The sequence below is a fragment of the Aythya fuligula genome, chromosome 20 (assembly GCF_009819795.1).
Source record: "Aythya fuligula isolate bAytFul2 chromosome 20, bAytFul2.pri, whole genome shotgun sequence".
Lineage (NCBI taxonomy): Eukaryota > Metazoa > Chordata > Aves > Anseriformes > Anatidae > Aythya > Aythya fuligula.
In genome coordinates this window covers 3,339,242-3,356,969 of record NC_045578.1, presented here as the reverse complement: position 1 = coordinate 3,356,969, position 17,728 = coordinate 3,339,242, and the positions used below count along the sequence as shown (strand labels likewise).

Below are 17,728 nucleotides of genomic sequence, written 5' to 3'. Positions count from 1 at the left end.
TCAAACCTTTTGAAGTGTTAATTAAAAAGAATTATGCAAAGGAGCGAGGATTTGAAACATTCATTTGAATCTCAATAAGGCATCTGTATTAAAAATAGCAGGGGGATCAACCACAGATCCAGCCGCGCCGGAGGAAAAGGGGTGCAAGGGCCGGCGCCGTGGTCGGGGTGCTGGAGGGCAGCAGGTCCTGCCTGCTCCCTGCCCCAGCAAGGTCCTGGCAAAATGCTTCTTCCCCAATATTTGGGGATTTTGGAAGCATCTCGTTTAGAAAGAGCCGGTGAGGTGCGGCGTGGCACTTAGCTCCAGGCATGGAGAGGGCGAGCGTCGTTCCTGGGCCACCGGTGAGGTGGGTGCAGGGCTGAGACCAGCCGGGGGCACCCAGCATCAAGTGCAAGGCACCCTGGGGCGATCACAGCCCCTCTGGACCCCAAACCAACCCTAAACCATTTCCGAGCCCTGGCACAGCACCTTCCAGGGGAAAGCAGGGGCTGCACCTCTCCATCACAGCCCCTCATTAAAACCCCCGGCATGTCCTGGCCCTCGCTTATTCCAATAAAAAGCATCCAGGGCATTAATTACCAGGCTGGCGGATAATGTCGTTAAGTTTACTTTTGTTCCGTGGGGACCCGCCGGGAATGCCAATGCCTCCTGCCCTTGGCGTTGGTGCTGCAAGCGAGTGGGTGCCCCGAGAGGCGCCAGGGTCTGCATGGGGTAGCAGTGCCATGGGGGCACCGGCACTGATGTTTTTGGGTTGTTCCCAGCATCTGAGTGGACTGCGAGGCTGTGGGCTCTCTGTCAGGGTTGGCTTTGCTGGGCAGCAAGGCGGGGAGGTGCATTTGGGGCTGGAAGCAGCTGGGGTAGGGGGCCAGGAGCTTCGCTGGGGCTGCCCAGGGACCTACGGAGGCCCTGTGTTGAGAAGCAGCTCCTTGGGAGTTGTGGATTTGGGGCTGAATATGCAGCGATCCCATTGCCACATCTCACTGAGACCAGGGATGCTGCTGGTACCCACAGCAGCCTTCCCAAAGGATTCAGCATTCCTTGCCAACACAAAAAACAAACAAACAAACAAACAAAAAAAAACAAAAAAAAACTAAAAGTGCCAACTTCAGCTTTGGGAAAGATGTTGGTGCTGCGTGCCATGGAGCTGGGCAGGACAGGGGGCCGGAGATGGAAATGTCCCTGCTCTGCTCCCCAGGACGCTGTCTCGAGGCTCTGTTTTGGGAGTGCCTCTGCGGGGCTCTCATTAGCATGCAAATAATTCAAGGGAGCGAACGAGAGACAACTGGAAAACCATTTTATCTGTTGCGCCGGAGCAAACTCTTTCTGCAGCACAGCGTTCAAAGCAGCGCACAAATGCAGACAGCTGGCAACACAGATAGATATGTTAAATGCAGACAGACAGAGTAAATATTCAATATAAGCCATCCTCTATGCCCCAGCAGGCAGGGAACGGAGAGACTTTTATTTTTTTTTTGCTCTTTCTATGAATGTGTTTGCGACCAATAGATAGCAGCCCTGGTTTTGCAGGGAATTCTTGCCAATAGTGTATATATCTTGCAAAAGAGCTAATAATAATTTTGGCTCCCTGGGCACACCGCTCTCCCCGTGGTAGCAGTTTTCAGTGCAGAACAGAGCGACCGAGCGTGGCCTCGCTGCCAACAGCCTGGAAAACCAGGGGCTGTTTTGCTGCAGCCCTCTTTGCATCCAAAGCCTCGCTGCTCCAAGTGTGGGAAATGGACTGAAAAGTTCTTTTTTCCCCCTAAAACTCAACGTTTTCCAGCTCAGGAAGCAGACCCTGATACCTTCTCCTCTTGGGTTTTCCTCCCACGGTTTCTTGCCCTGGATTTTGCTTTCTGCCCCCCCCCCCCCCGCAGCCCCATACCTGCACAACTCACCTGAAGCATCCAGGGGCAATGTCCTGCAGGGCTTCCCCAAACCGTCCTGCTCTTGATCTATAATTCAGAAACCATTTTGTTTTGTCTCAGTAGTTTTCACCAGCAATTTGCTGTAGCTAAGGAATACAACGCCCCTTTAGGAAAGAAGAACTAAAACTCACTCTTTCAATTAAATTTCTCCTGACCTTACTAAAACTTTTTTCCCTATTCCCTGTTCTAAAGAAGCAGCATTTTTTTTTTTGTGATCTCCAATTCCACTGAGAGACAGAATAAATCAGCATATCAGAGAAAACAACGATTCTTGTGATGCCCAGCAGTCACTAATTAACAAATTAAAAAAAAAAAAAAATCTTTATGCAGATATAATTGTTTTCTGGCTATGTTGCCTTTTCTTTTGTCAGCACTGCGACAAGGAAGTTCTTTATTTCTACCGCGAGATCAGATTAAAACATCCCTCTCACACCGCCTTCTCCTCGTCGGATGTTTTTGTAAGGCTCATTGTTTCAGCCCTGAAATGGAACAGCTTGCCCACTTTCATCCTTTCGTGGTGATTTTTATATTTTTTTCAGAGCCTTTCACAGACGTTAACGCCACAGAGGAATGTGCCGGCCATCGCCTCCATCCCACGGGCACATCAGGAGCCCTTTGGGTGATGTCCCTGGGGGAGGTGTTGGCACCATAGCACAGGGTGGGGGCTCAGAGCCCCGTGCCTCCATCTGCAGAACATCTGGAGAAGATCTGGGCTGCCTCCAGGTGGTTCCCCCGGGGCCAGAGCCCCACAGATGAGCTCACAGCCCTCACCCACGCTGCAGTCCCAGGCCGCTTCTCCTGGTTTTCAGGATGGTTTCGGCCTCTCCCCCTCCAACACATTGCAGCCCTGTGTGGGGATCATAGAATCAGAGAATCCTAGAATCATTAGGGTTGGAAAAGACCTTCAAGATCACCTGGTCCAACCACACTGGCCCCTATGACCATTATCACCCACTAAGCCACGTCCTCAACACCACATCCAACCACGGTGACTCCACCATGTCCCTGGGCAACCCATCCCAACACCTGACTGCTCTTTCTGGGAAGAAATGTCTCCTCATTTCCAACCTGAACCTCCCCTGGCACAAATTTAAGCCATTCCCTCTGGTCCTATCACTGGTTATCTGCGAGAACAGGCTGACCCCCAGCTCCCCACATGGGATGAGGTGCCTTCATTAACCACTGGCCAACAAAGACACCTGCAGCCCTCGGACATTACCTTACACACGTGCTTTATTACAGAGGGCACGAGGAACAAAACAGCCCCTGCACCAAGCCAGTGCTCCCCAAAACACCTGCACATCACCATAAGCATGGCAGGGATGCAGAGCAGGGATGACCCTACACAACGCACCCAGGCGTTGCATCAAAACACACTTTTTCCCCTATTTTTCCTTTGGTACGAGGTTTCCCCAGCCAGGTGCCCCAGATTTTGGCCGCAGAGCCCCACGGTGACACAGGGAGATAAAGTCACGGCGAGGAGCTCCACGCAGCACCGTGCGGCTGCTCCACAGGCGACTCCGTTGTTTGGCTCCTGCACCCGGGTGACCTAATTAAATTAATTTTGTGTGCTCTTTTTTTTTTTCTTTTTCTTTTTTTTTTTTTTTTCCCCGGTCTGGCTAAAAGATAATTAGCCAAAAGATGCCCTGATTTCTTTCTTCTGAGTAAGACTTTCCATTTAATTATTCAGAAAAGTGAGCTCGTCGTTTCGCTCGCCATTTGCGTTATTTAGGTCCCAGGGACAGCTGATGCTCAGAGCATTTTTGGGACCGCGATTCACACAGGTCTGCCCTGCTCTGGCCATCAGCGGGACAAATCCTGTCCCAGGCAGCCCCGTCCCACCAAACCCTTCATTCTCATTGGGGTTGTGTTGGGATTTGGGATGTTTGGGCGGATGCGGGGGGATGCCCGGCCCCTTGCGGGGGGTGATGAGGGCGGTGGGTTTGCCAGGCCTGGTGCCACAGGGAGGGAGCTGGGGGTACAGGGGCCGAACCCCCTTTCCCTGCTCCTTCGGAAACCCAAAGCCAGTGTTTTCTGTTTCCTCCTACGGTGTCTTCTTTATTTTGACCCCAGAGCAGATACAAATCATCACTTTTTTTGAGACAAAACGCAGCTAATGGAGCAGCTCCGTGCTACGTGCTTGGGGGGTGATGGGAGGAGAGGGGCGATACCAGCGGTTTTCAAACTTCACTCTCACGCCCTTTTTAATCCTTTTTAACCCTTTTTATTTTATTTAGCACGTCATTTGCCTCCGCTCATGGGGCGGCGGGGACCTGGGGAAGGGGGCAGGCCGGCTCCCTGCTGCCGAACCCGAACCCGCCCGGCTCCTCCTGCGGCCGGTGCAGCGCTTGGGGGGGTGCCGAGCCGGGCTGTACCGAGCCGTGCTGACCCGTACCGAGCCGTGCTGACCCATAGCGAGCCGTGATGAACCATAGCGATCCGTACCGAGCCGTGCCGAGCCGTGCCGGCACCAACAGGTGGCGACAGGCACCCGGGGATCGGCCCCGCTGCCACCCGCGCCCTGCTCCCCGCAGCCCTCAGCGGGCACGGCCGGTGCCGAGCCGGGCCGGGCCGGGCCGGGCCGAGCCACACAGCGCTCCCCATCCACCCCCAGCCCCGGCGGGTGGCTGAGGCACAGCCCGGCTCGGCTCGGCTCGGCACAGCCCTGCCCGGCTCAGCACGGCTCGGCTCGGCTCGGGTCCCCTCCCCCGGGCGGCGTGGTGCCGGTTAGCGCTGTATGTAAATGGCAGCCAATGGATGCTGCTGTTGCGCGGGGCTGGGATTAGCGGCGGGGCGAATGGCTGCCACTCTTACTGCCGCTCCAGAACAAAGAGCTCTCCGCGCCCGAGCAGGGCGCCCTGCCCGGCCCCGGCCCGGCCCCGGCCCGGCCCGGCCCGAGGGGAGGAGGCGGCGGCGGCGGGAGGCGGGCGGCGGGAGGCGGCTCTGCCCCGGCCCCGGCCCCGGCCCCGGCCTCGGCTCCTGCCCCGGCTCGGCCCGGCCCCGCCGCCCGCCCCCGCCCGGAGCCGCCCGGGGAGGCCGGAGCGCGGTGAGCGAAGTTGGGGCCCTGCCACGGCCGCCACTCCCCGGAGGGGGCCGGGGGGAGGTGGGGAGGGGAGGAGGGTGGCTGGGGGGGGAAGGTGGTGAAGGGGGGGCTGGGGACAGGGCTGGGGACAGGGCTGGGGACAGGGCTGGGAGCAGCCCCAGGAGCAGAGCTGGGGACACAGCAAGGGACCGACCCCAGGAGCAGAGCTGGGCACCAGAGCTCCTCTGCGGCTCCCCCGGCCACACCGGGCTCTGGCCCTGCATGGGGCTGGGGACAGGGCTGGGGACAGCCAGAGCTGCGATGGGGAGAAAGTTCCTCCCCGGGGAGCCGGTGCCCTTGTCCTTCCAGCGCACGGGGCTGGCAGTGGGTTGATCCGGGATAAGCCGCAGGTCGGAGCGATCCCACTGCTGCGCCGCGCTGGAGCGAGCCCTGGACCCGGTGGCACGTCGCAGGTAACCCCGGGGCTGCGTGGCCGAGGGGCACCCCATGAGCCGGGGATGCTCGGGGCCGGGTGGGGATGTGGGTGCGGAGCCGCTCACGCTGGGAGCCCCCGCTGCGGGGTGGCTGCTCCCTGCGCTCCTGCAGAGGGGCTGCAGCCGGAGGAGGACCCCGCGATGTGAGCGCCGGGGGTTCGGCTCTGGAGATCCTCGCCGGAGGAGCCGGCACCCAGCCGAGCTGGGAGAATTTCGGGCTTCTAGGAAAACCACCGCAGCGCTCGAGCTGCAGACGAGGAGGTGATGCGCGGGCTGCCTGTGGCCAGCTGGAGCTCTCCGGCTGCCGTGGGCATCGAAGCAGCTCGGTGTGTCCCACAGGTCCCACGCCGGAGCACAGAACCCTTGCATGCCTGTTTGTGCCACCAAAATACCACGCCCGCTCCTGCACTTCTCCCTCCTTCCCTGCTGACACTGCCTTGGTGGCCGCCCGGGTCCCACTGGGTGCTGCGGCTCCGAGGGGACACCCAGGAGGGTGCCAGAGGGGACATGCACCCCTGGGGATGTGCTGCCTGCCCACGCTGCCCCTCCTGGAGGGGTTTTGTGTGGCTGTGGGGTGCTGGCGCTGCGGCGGGGCTGGCACGCCTCCTGGGCTCGTGCTGGCCTTCGGGAACCAGCATGGGAAAAGGGGACACCAGGAACGCCGGGCACTTCCCACACCCCCCAGTCTGTGTCTTGGGTGGGGAGAGAAACCCCCCAGTAAGGGGGACGGGGCTGTCCTGGGCAGGTCCAGGTGCCACGGTGCATCCCTGCCCGCGTGTCACTGCTTTGCTTCGAGCCTGGTGCTGCTCTTGGGTCTGATCCCGAAAGCAGCCCCACATTTGTGCCTCATCTCCTGCGCCGTTCATGCCAGGGAAGAGAGGCGCGAAGGTCCCTGGCGCCTTTGGGTTTGCTAATGAGAAGCTGGAGAGGAGGGAAGGAACCTGCTCGGGGACGTATTTAGCAACTTGCCCTACAAGCCCGGCGTGAGGGACGCCTTGCCCTTGCTCGCTGTCCTGGCAGCCTGGCACAGGGAGGCGACTTGCAGGACCTCGCACGGTGCAAGAAGGGCCCGTTTTTAGGCTGTTTCCATCTCCCAGCACCCGGAGGACAGGCCGGGCTGTCCTGCACCCACACCTGCATGGACGGCGCCACCTCTCAATCGAGCAGCGCTCGCCTGAAACGAAGGAAAAAAAAAAAACCCAAACCCCAAAACCCCAGACCATAACAGTGGTTGGAGTGATCTCCCGCTGTTGGAGCTGATGGGGGATTCCCATCTGCTGTTCCCACAGGAAATAGCTGGGATTTTTTTAGGCAATTATCAATGCCCTGTACTTCCTCTGGGAATTTCATCGGCTGCACCCTGGCGGTCAGGCTTGGTGGAGGAATGCGGAGGGACAGCGACGGGGCCCGGGCTCGTTCCCTGCCAGCCGCGGTGCGGGCACAGGACTAGGTGCCAGCCGTCCCCATGGCAGAGGGTGCGTTTGCTCCGTTTGCTGCCTGAGCGTAGGTTGTAGCTGCTGCTGGTGGTGGACGTGCTGGTGGTGGTCATCACCGAAATTGAGGTGTGAGTGGTGCCACCAGAAGCCTTGCCCTTGACGACGGGAAGGAGAGGACCTACAGGGAGCCTCTTCCCAGGATGGAGGTGTCCACCAGGAGCTAAATTTTGCATTTGTAGAGTTTCTTTATTGGCGAGCTCCCAGCTGAGAGCTGTAGGGAAGGGTCTCCTGGTATCTCCTGGATCTTCCCACCCGGAGGTTCATCAGAGCAGCAGGGCTTGAGGCAGAAAGCAGGACCATTTCTCGGGAGGTGAGCGGTTGTTGCAGACCAGGGCAAGGTTTCCCAGAGAAATTGCTCTGCCCAGGTGCAGCCTTTCACTTTCCACTGTGTGTTTTATTTCAATCTCTTGAGACATCATCTTTAAAAAGAGGTTAGGAGCCCTTGGTCTGGTCAGAAGCTGTGGGAGACTCCAGGCTGCGCAGTGGCTGTGATTCAAGCAGACCTTACAGATTGTGGCTTTGGGGTTTTTTGCTTATTGTTTTGGGCGAGGCTGCAGGTTTAATGCATCCTTCTGCAGCGCTTAACATGACCCCACAGATCAAATTTGCTTTCAGTGGTGCCGGGAGCCCTGCCTGGCTGAGGTCCCCCTTCCCCACTGGCTGTGTCTGAGCAGGAGCCGCGGCCCCAGACGGGTCCCACTGGCCGGGTGCTGGGATTTGGCGGGGGGTCTGGTCTGAGACAACCCCACGGAGCAGCTTTATCAGCTGAAGAGGTTCCGTGTTACATGCAGGGCAGGTGGGAGGACCTGTGCAGGGCCTTGTGTTTCCAGATCTGCTGCCAATCGTCGCTTTTCAGACACTTTGATGGTGATTTCCAGGGGGCTTACCTACAGCATCAGGAAGGCTTTCCCCGGCGGGTAAACGTTATTAAGAAAAGCACTCAGTGCAAGAATTGCCTTCTTAAAAGCAGCTTGCACCTTGGTGGGATTTACATTTGTATATCCAAACAGCTTCTGTTTGAATTTTCTGGCTTTTGTGGCTTTGTCTCCGCTCAGAGCTGTGATGGCTGTTTTAAGAAGAGAATTAACTTCAACTAGATGAATAGGAGACCGGCACAGACTATTGCTCTGCCTTTGCAAATTCACAGCAATCTAATCATCCTTTACCAGGACTTTCTTCCTCAAAGCTAATCTCCACCTTTCCCTTGAATTATGAGGTGCCTCCATCTTCGTCTCCTCTAAACCTGCAACATCAGAGGGAGCAAACCCACACGTGGAGGCTCAGAGCCTCTCGGGAGCTCCTCCACCGTCTGCTCCAGAAGCTTGAAAGGGACACAGGTGGATGTCCCTTGCGTGGATGGTGTCCTGCGTGGGGGCTGCAGGGCTTTGGTGCTCACCTAAGCCACCCCGGCAGCCGGGGCTGAGCATCAGGGAGCTGAGATCCACTCCTGGAGCAGGGGGAGCTGCAGGGGGTGGGAAGGTGCCGTGGAGCTTCGGTTGGGCTGGACGTGGTGGGGGTGAAAATCCTGTGGGAAGGAGGCTTTGTAACTATTTATTTTTTTTTTTGTACTTTCTCTCAGTCTGGTTGCTGCCAGGTGCTGCTCTTCCTGCTTAGCTTGGGGGGAGAGCACTGATGTTCCTGGAGAACAAACCTCCCCCCCCCCCATGAGGCACGTGAGGGATTTGCACACTTCCAGGAGAAAGGCAGTGCCTGCCCCGTAATAATCAGGAGCTTCATGGTGTAATTTGTGGGGGAGAAATCCCTCTAAATGAGGCGAGGAGCTGTGCAGCCAGGCTGGGGCTGAGCCCTGCCCTGGCCGAGGCAGGGGATGCCCCATGGGTTGTGTGGTTGAAAGAGAAGTGGTTGAGGAGCCCTTGGCTTCCTCCTTCCCTGACTAAAAAAAATGGAAAAGCAGGAAAACCTCAGAGCTTTCCCTCTCTCATCTGATGACCAGAAGAATTTAGAAGTGGTTGTTTTGCCCTCGCGTGGAGGATCGCGGCCTTTGGTGTGCCCCCTGCCTCACAGGCCCGGGGCCAGGCCGCGCTCCGACCTGTGCCCGTGGCTCTGCTCCCCCACGCTGTGGAGCCTTGTGGTCAAAAGGCCGAATCACAAATCATTTTGTGGTGCCTGTGAGCTGCCCGTGCTCTCCTGTTGCCTAAATCAGTGTGTAGATGTGAGCTCCGGAGCGATGGGTTTTAGTCCTGCGGGCCCTCCTCGCTTTGCCTTGTTCTTTTCGGCACTGGGGCTGCTGAAGCCCAGGGGCTGGCTTCTGTCTCGCCCTGTGTTGTTCAAGAAACGCGATAAAACAGCCTCGTTGGGTAAATACAACGGTGTTACAACCCGCCATCTGCCAAAGCACTGCGTGGAGTGGCAGCAGCTCCTCGGTGAGCTGCTGCTGGCGGGGCTGGAGAAATGTCACCTCTTTGGGGCCGCGCACCTCATGGTGGGAATGGGGCGGAGAAAGGGCTTTTCCTTATGGCTTCCTTCCCCTTCACCGGCCTGGGGACAGATAAATCAGACTGGGACAACTGATTGCCACAGGAGCAGGGTGGGCTTGTGTGGGGAGACTCCCTTGAGGGTCATCAACGAGTCCCCCAAAAACCAGGCTGGTGCCACCTTCCTTAGCCGGAGCCTCTGGTTGTACCGTAAGGAGATGTGCTTGTGCATCGGGACATCTCTGGGGGTCTGGGGCTCTGGGGGTGGGTGGGCACAGCCAGGTCTGCAGGGATGTCCCTGAGATGCCGCCACAGCCATGGGAGCTGTGGACACACGGCTCTGCTCTTCCCCTGCCGCCGTCCTTCCTTCCGTGGGGCTGGGAGCAGCGACGGGGGTTTGGGGAGGGGGGGACACCCACACAGGCACTGGAAGCCCTCCCGCAACCTCCGGAGGCGAAATATGTTAGGAACTCTGCTTGTTTAAAGAGCCTTTGGGGTTTGGGGCCTTAAATAAACATCCTGGTTGGGGTTGGGGTTGGGGATGGGGATGCTCAGCCCGCGGGAGGCCGGGGGGGGGGGCAGGGAGCTGTACGGGTGCCCGGAGCCTGCGTGCGCCTCCTGACAAGGTTATAAATTAGCGCCATTAGAGGAGGATCACCGAGAATAAATCGCTCTGCACCCTTTCGGGCCATCGCTGCGCTGTAATTTCATCTCGTCTTTCTGGGGACAAATGCCTAGAAAGCCCCCGGATGAAATTACAGCCACCCAGCCCACGAGGGGGGCACCGCGCCCTGACTCCCAGCCGGGGGTTCGTGCCCCCAGCTCACCAGGAAGATGCAGGCACCCCAAACAGCGCTCGGCCGGAGGAGCTGAGCATGGCTTGCATTGAGAACCCCACGGGGTGGGAACGAGGGATTAGCCGGGTGTTGCTGCAGGGGTTTGGGGCAGGTTTTGCCAGGTGCCCGGTGGCCACGCTGGCCCCGTGCCATCGCTCACCGTGCGGCAGCATGCCCGACCCAAAACCCCGGCCAAACAGCAGAGCTAAAACCAAGCAGCCTGCGTGCTATTAATACGAATGCGTGGCTAGAGCAGGAGGCGGGCGACCTTTATCAAGACATGAAACATTTATTAAAACCATTAGGATTAGCGTCAGGTTATATTTATTTATTTTCTTTTATTTTATGAAAACTGGAGCACGTGAGCCCCGTGAGATGGCCGCACCGGTGCAGTGCATCCCCTGGCTCCGGATGGGTCCCAGCGTTGCTTTGCTGGAGCCAGGGGTGGAAAAGAGACAAGGGCGGCGTTAGGTGGCTTTTTCCCACCTGCCCAAAGGTATTTATTTCCCTTAGGATGGGACTGGTGAGCTGGGGATTATTCTGGGCTGTGGGCGAGCTCCCTGCATCCCTCCTCGGGTTTTCCCAAGCTGCTGCTCCGCGGATTACGCGCGCTCTTGAAAACGTCTTTGTTTTGCGATGTTTGCTATTGTAATTTATGTATGATGCTGCCGCTTGTTGAAAAACAAGGTCTTTATCTCCGTGGGAATTACACCTGCATAAATACAGCCCATCAATGGCTGCGTGCGCCAGGCACGCCGTGACAAAAGCCAGCTCTGGCGCCGCAGCAGCGCTGCAAAAGTTTCCCCCACTTCTCCGCCGCTTTCCTCCGCTCCTCGCACACCCCGCTGCTTGGAAGCGAGCTGCTGGTTTTGTGGGCACACCGCCCTTTTTTTTTCTTGTTCCCCAGTTCTTCCTCCCCTAGCATCATAGGTATCGCTTCTGCTGTTGAGCATAAATATTTTTTTGGTTCCCGGTTGATTTTTTGGGGGGCGAAATGAGTGCTTTCATGCTCGCCGACCTCCCGGTGCGACGGAGCCGTCGGATGGAGCCATGAGCACGAAGGGGCTTCTGTGGGCGGCTGCCGGCGCAGGACTATTTTTAACACAGCCAGGATTTTACCGCGCTGCCGCTGATGCACGGGAGCACGTAGGCATCCGTTCTCATTTTTAAACCCGATAATTAAGGTGAACGCGCAGGCCGGCCCCGCCGGGGAGAGGCGCTGCCGAGGATGCTCCGGGTTGCCGGGGCCGGCAGGCAGGTGGCCACCGGAGCCCTTCGGAGGCGTGGGCGCTGCAGGACCAGACGAGCAGGAAGGGAAATCGCTGCCGTCGGGGATCCGGCTGCAAGTGTGGCAGGACGTGCTCCCCATCGGCACTGCCAGACAGACGGACAGACGGCCGGCTGTCTGTCCCCGGCCTCCTTGCCCCGGCCAACCTTCCCCCGAAGTGGAGCGGAGGTGGTTGGGTGCACGGTGGTGTCGCACGGGTGGGAGCTGAGATGTGGGTGCCGGCAGCTCCCTCCTCTTCCTCCTGCTCTTCCTCCCCACGACTGTTTGGTCACGGTCGGGTCGGGGGGTGCCAAGCCCCTGCACGCTCCCCGCCGGGAACCTCGCAGCGATGCCGGTGCAAAGCCTTGCAGCAACCGCAGCTCCTCTCAAACTGATGTGCTGCGGGCTTGTGAAGGGCTTTTCTTTCTCGTTTTTCTTTTTCTTCCTTTTTTTTTTTTTTCCCCTGCGCTAACCCGCTTTTAGCCAGCGCTGTTACAAGGCGTTTAAGCCCAGAACGTTCCTTCTCGCTATTGATTTTGCTTTCTGCTTAAATCTCTCTTTATTGCCCTTGGTATTTTGAGGAGCTGGAAGGAGAGCAGGGAGAGCTGAGCTGCTGCTTCGAAGAGTTTTGCCTCGCATGGGTGGAGGCTGAGGGAGAAATCCCTGGCGATGGCAGCTCCCCACTCCTCTGCCTCCCGCTGTGGGGTGAGGGCTGGGACAAGCCCTGGAGGTGTCCCCATCCCGCGGCTCCCTGTGCATGGAAAGGGGTCCGAGGATGTATTGAAAGGCCTCTGAAGCCTCAGATTCCTGGTGCCCAGGTAGCAGCAGTGTCCAGAAGAGCCGTGTCTCAGCTGGGTGAGCATCCCAGCAAATCCCACAGCTCCTTGGAGTCCTACAAAGGAGCTCAGCTCCTGTGCGGCAGGGCCGGGAGCTCAGGGTGAGCTTTGTGCCCTCGGCTCAGGGCACGACACGGAGCTGTGAGCCCGGTGTGCTGCTTCTCCCAAGGCGATCAGGAGGTGGGCAGGGGGTGCAGAATAAGTCCCAACAGCCCCGTTCCCAGGGAGAAATGTGCTTGGGGTGGCCAGCTCCTGTTCCTTCCTAGGCTGTAGCTTGGACCAGCTTTGTCCCCACATTCCTACTGGTGGCACGCCGGGATTTTGCTACCAGTAAGCAAATAAAGCTTCTAACGAGCTTTTTGGGCTCCTCCTGGCTCAGGCTGGGCACAGGGCAGAGGGCAGGCACTGGAGACGTTTCGGAGGAGGAGGTATGGCAGCGCACAGCCCCACTACAGCCTCCTTAAATATTTACCTTCCCGGCACAAGGCAGCTCCGCGCTTCCCCGCCGCGCACGGCAGGTCGAGGGCTCTCCAGCGCCCTGCTCAGGAGGCGGCTGCTCCGATTGCCTAATTGCTTGCCGCCCATTTAAGGGGAACCGATTAAGAAATTAATTCAGAGTCTTAGGCGGCGCAGAGCCCGATGTGAATGCTTTGATCGCCGCGGAGCAGGGACGGATGCGGGCGAAGGCGCTGCTCGCCATCCGTCTGCGGCGGGAGGTAATTAAGGTACGGCTGCCGTTCGGGCGGTCACGGCTCCGGCGCGGGTTTACGCAGAGGTGGTCGGGCTTGTTTATGTGCAGGTTGTCCTTTTTTCTCCGGGTTTCACCCCAAGAATAGCGCGGAGATACCCTCTGTCGGTGCAGGTGAGCCCAGAGCCCTGCGTGCAGAGAGAGGTGCTTGGGATGGGGAAAATACTCTTTATTTTTTATTGGTTTCTACAAGTTTTGTGGTTTGGGTGTTCGGGGGGTTTGGGGTGAGGGTCCATGCTTGGTGCGGGCCTGAATTTGGGTAACCGAGCCCCTCAGCACCGTTTCCTTGTCATCCCCACACCCACGGGAGGCTCCAAATCGGAGGCGCCGCTTCGCTTTGCGCTTCTCCGGGTGCTGGCAACCCGATTAAAGCGTCGCAGCGCTGCTTGGAAGGGAAATGTGCCATAAGGCAGGTTTGCTTTTTGCAGGATTAAAAGCAAATAAATATTTATACAGTATGCAAAGCAGGCTCGATAAGATATGCACATCAGCGAGAATTTGAAGCGGTTTAGTTTTGGGTGCAAGATTAAGGGGTGTGCGTGTCGGTGCATTATGTAGTTCTAAAGGGATGTTTTCCTCCTGCTGCACAAAAATCAAAATAGGAAGGGAAGAGCCGTTTGCGCTTCTTGGTCCGCTCTGGTCTTGGGTTTCACGATCTCCGTGCACGCCCGTATCTTTAACTGCAGGGATGGAAAAAAGCCAAGGAGAGAGGGCAGTGCAGGCTGCATTTCGTATGCAAATATCATGCTGGCCCCGTTCCTAATATTCGCTGTGTTTACACGTAAATGCAAACAACTGTTGACTTAGTTTCAACAGATAATGTGTTTCATAACACAATGGAAATTAGAATTAATCTGGAATTGAGCAGGGGCCGTGTGTGTTTCCGCCAGAGCTGAGGCTCCTTGGGGGCTCGGGACGGGGCTCGGGTGATGCTCAGCACCCCCAGCCCGTGCTGGGGAATTTCATTTCCCCTTTCCTCAGTTCTTGAGAATTTTTCTGTGGAGTCCCTCCTCGCTCCTGTTGGTGTGGGGATCCCCTCTGCCACCGATGTGCTGTGTCAAACTGGCCTGAAGGCTGTCCAGGCACTATGGGGGGGACAGGGGGGGTTCCTCTGCAGGACGAGTGAGCTGAACCAGCTGGGAGTGCGCTCGGGGACAGTGTCCCCTGAGGTGACAGGGACGTGGGGTGATGTGGGGACAGACAGCTCCTCGTGGGGAGCGAGGTGCTTGGAGAAACGCCAGCGTCCGCATCCGCCGCGTCCCCCGGGGCTGGGTGGCAGCGCCCAGGTCACCTTGTCCTGGTGGTGACTCCCCGTGGAAGCATCCAGGAGAGGCCCCGGCTGCGTTTTAGGGCCTCATCCTGGCCTCCTCCAGCCTGGGGCAGCCCTCGCTGGGCTCCCAGCTCCCTCCGAGGCTTCCTCGTAGCCCCGGGGCGGAGCAGCATTGCCCGGGAGCCGATCATTTGGGAGCAGCGTCATCCCCATCTCAGGGCGTCTGCCTGTCCCCGTCCATCTGTCTGCCCATCCCTAGTAATTTTTCGCCGACTGGCTGGCTCCCACCGGGCGCCGGCTGCAGGAATTGGGCAATTGGATTTGGGATGTGCCATCCACCGCTGATGGATCTCCACGGGACAGGTGGCACCAGAGGGGACGTCCTGGCCCCGAGGCGTGCGGTTTTGCGGCCGCCAGGGCCCCCGGGGATGCCGTGCCCGTGCTGTTGGGGTGTGGGGGAGCCGGATGCGTCCCCGGCCGGTCCTGCTGCCCGTGCGGGATGTGCAGGGTAATTGGATTCCTGCCCGGGCTGGGTGGGGGCCGTGGGCACCTGGGGCTGTTTGTGTCCTGGAGCTGGCGGTGATGCAGCACCCCGATAACACCAGGTAAGGGCAGGCTCAGCGTGGTGCTGGTTTTTGGGGCTCCCATCCCAATGCGCACGCTCAGCATGGCCCGCAGCTCCTCTGTCAGATCCTCACTGGGTCTTCCCCTTAAAAAAAAGGACCGAGCAGGATTTAGGAGCAGTGTGCTAACCCCGCAGCCCCCAGATCGCCTTTCCATGCCCTGTGTGGCGCTGATGGTTGCGCGCGGGTCCTGTAATCCCCGTGGAAGGCCCATCTCGTTAGCTATCACCGGGCTTATTTATGCGGAGCGGAGCCAGGCACGGGGTGGCAAGCAGCACGTCCTGTAACAGGGGGAATACTCGCTCCTGAAACAACAATAACCGGAGAGCTGAAATATCAGCGATAAAATTAAACCGTAATGAGATTAGGCAGTGGCTCTTCCATCCGAGTGCGCCTCGCACGGAGATAATTACCCGGGAAGAGCAGCGAGCACGCTGCGGGCACGGCCGCGGGCTGGGATGGGGACAAGGGACGGGGACGGGCGCCGGGGCTGCTCCTGGTGGAAAAGGGGAACGGGGCTGAGCCCCAAAAAGCCAGACGAGGCGCAGACCTCGCCACATTCACACCCCGGTGGCTGCGATTTTGTGCGTCGCTGCCTTGGAGCAGCCCAGCTCGTGGCCGGGCGCAGGAGCTGCGACGATGCGTCGCCGGCGGGTGGGATGGTGAGGCAGAAAACGTGCTGGGGCTGGGACCTCGTTGGAAGGGATTTGGTTCTGGGGTTTCGTTTCTGCATCCCCAGGCGCGGGGCATCACCTTCACCCGCACGCGGGATTTGTCTTTGATGTGGAGGAAAAAAGGAAGGGGGGAAAAAAAATAAATCCATGTGGCTGTGTGATATAAAATCTGAGTTTGGATCTCAGTAACTGCATGGAAAACAACAGGCTTTTTATGTTGGCTCTCGGGGTAGGAGGAGAGCAGGCTAGAATAAAGATTTACAGTGTTTGGGAGATTAAAGGCCCTTGGTACATTGTTCAAATACCACGAGATTAGTTTCCAAGGAGACGGATACCAGTTGCCATAGGCACCGGGGGGCCAGGAATTAGGATTGCGATTTTTTATCCTGATCACGCAAACAGTAGCTGAACGCTGCTAAAACTCCGGCTTTAAATAACACGAGTGTTAGCTTACATACCAAGAAAGCAGAGTCTGGAAACTGGATCCCATCCTCTCCCCGCTCCCCATCGCCCTTGGCTTCTTGCAGGGCACCTCAACCGCAGCCGCCCCGTGCCGCGTTGGACCCAGATTTAAAAATTCAGGTGCCGCGAGGCGGCGTGGGGCACGAGCCCCCCGTAACACCCCGTGTCCACCACCAGATGTTGGATTTTGGCCCCGAGTCGCTCCTGATGCAAAGCCCCACGCGTGGTGCTGGGCGGACGATGCGTGGCACCACTGCACCTCCTCGCCACCAGCCGGCTTTGGGCTCCTGCTCACATGGCACCGAGGTGCAACCCACACCCCTGGTGCCACCCCAAGCCCTGCCCCGACGGCTCCGGGGCTCTGGGGCTGGTCCCATCTTCCTATTGAGGCTCGCTCCCGTTTCGGGCCGCCCCGCAGGAACTATTCGTGGGCGGCAGCTGTGGCGGTGCGGCACCAGAGCGAGCTCCCGGTGCCCCCTCCTAATTTTAGCTGCTGCGGGCCACCCACTTCTGGGAAATGCAACCTGAGCCCCGGCACCACCGCAGCACCCATCCCTCGTGGCCCTGCCACCTGGGCACCCCGCGCTAGCAGCGCCTGCTCCCCGCTCCCCACTCCCCACCACAGCACTCGCAGCATCCCTCCCTTGCCGCGGCGGCGACGCTCCGATTAACGCTTTGGGTTTCCCCCCTCCCTTCCTTTTTGTCTCTCTTTTTTTTTTTTTTTTTTTCTTCTTTAATAAATGAAGAGGCAGTTGCTCGAAGCTAGAGCTTCTGCGCCTGCCCGCCGGGAGGTTGCGGCGTGGAAACTTGGCTGCGTGGGGATGCTTGAAACGCGCGGCGGAGCCGGGGGGAGCGATCCTGCCCGGCTGCGGTGACATGGAGGCGTTATCGGGGGGGGGCACCCCGACTTCCAGCCGCCGCTTTGCTCCCACCTCTCCCTTTGCCCTGTGCAGAAGCCCACGATAATTTTCCCGTTCGTCCTGCGTGCGCCGAGAGCGGGATTTAGAAAAAGAAAGGTAGCGGCAGAATGAAACGCTCGGATTTTGCTTCCCGTAGCAAAAAGCTCCGTTCCTGCTGCGGAAACACCTCCTGGCTGCTCGCGGGAGCCTCGGGTTTGTTCTGCGCTTGTTTGCGGAGCGGGACGGAGCTGAGCCGGGTGAGAGATTGGCCATGGAGCAGCCGGGGCAGCGGCGCTCTGGCTGTGCTGCCTGGGGATGTTTTTGGTTCTGTGCCGGCGCGGACGTGAGGAGCTTTTCCAGCAGGTGCCCTGGTTCCTGTGGGTAAAGTAACCCAGCCAGGAGGTGTCTCGTGGCCTGGAGCTGTTCCTCCCGGTGTTACCCAGCTGGAGAGGGTGAAAGAAAACCACCAGGTTTTGGTGGTTTGGTTTGGGGGACCCCTCCTGGCCCAGGTGCGGGGGCTGCCGGCACCGCGGGGATGCGGGCGCAAACCACGTGCGTGGTCAGGGTACCCCAGACTGTGCCTGGGGGCTGTCTGCCCCCTGATCACCTTCATTTGGGGACTTTTGTGAACAGGTGTAGCAAAAAAGGAGGCCTGGGGATGTGGGGAGAGACGTTGCAATGGGGCGGTGGTTATGGGGCAGGTTATGGGGCTGGGGGATGCAAACCTGGCCTTGTTCTCGC

At 58.6% G+C, this 17,728-nt stretch overlaps 1 protein-coding gene across 5 annotated transcripts in view; it reads left to right on the top strand.

Moving 5' to 3' along the window:
- The first annotated feature begins 4,932 nt into the window (after window positions 1–4,932).
- GTF2IRD1 (GTF2I repeat domain containing 1) overlaps window positions 4,933–17,728 on the top strand; it is a 56,645-nt gene continuing 43,849 nt past the window's right edge. For all 5 annotated transcript variants that reach the window (XM_032201116.1, XM_032201113.1, XM_032201115.1 and 2 more), the window contains exon 1: window positions 4,933–4,971. The gene's annotated coding sequence lies outside the window, so the exon portion shown is untranslated. The remainder of the gene's footprint in view (window positions 4,972–17,728) is intronic.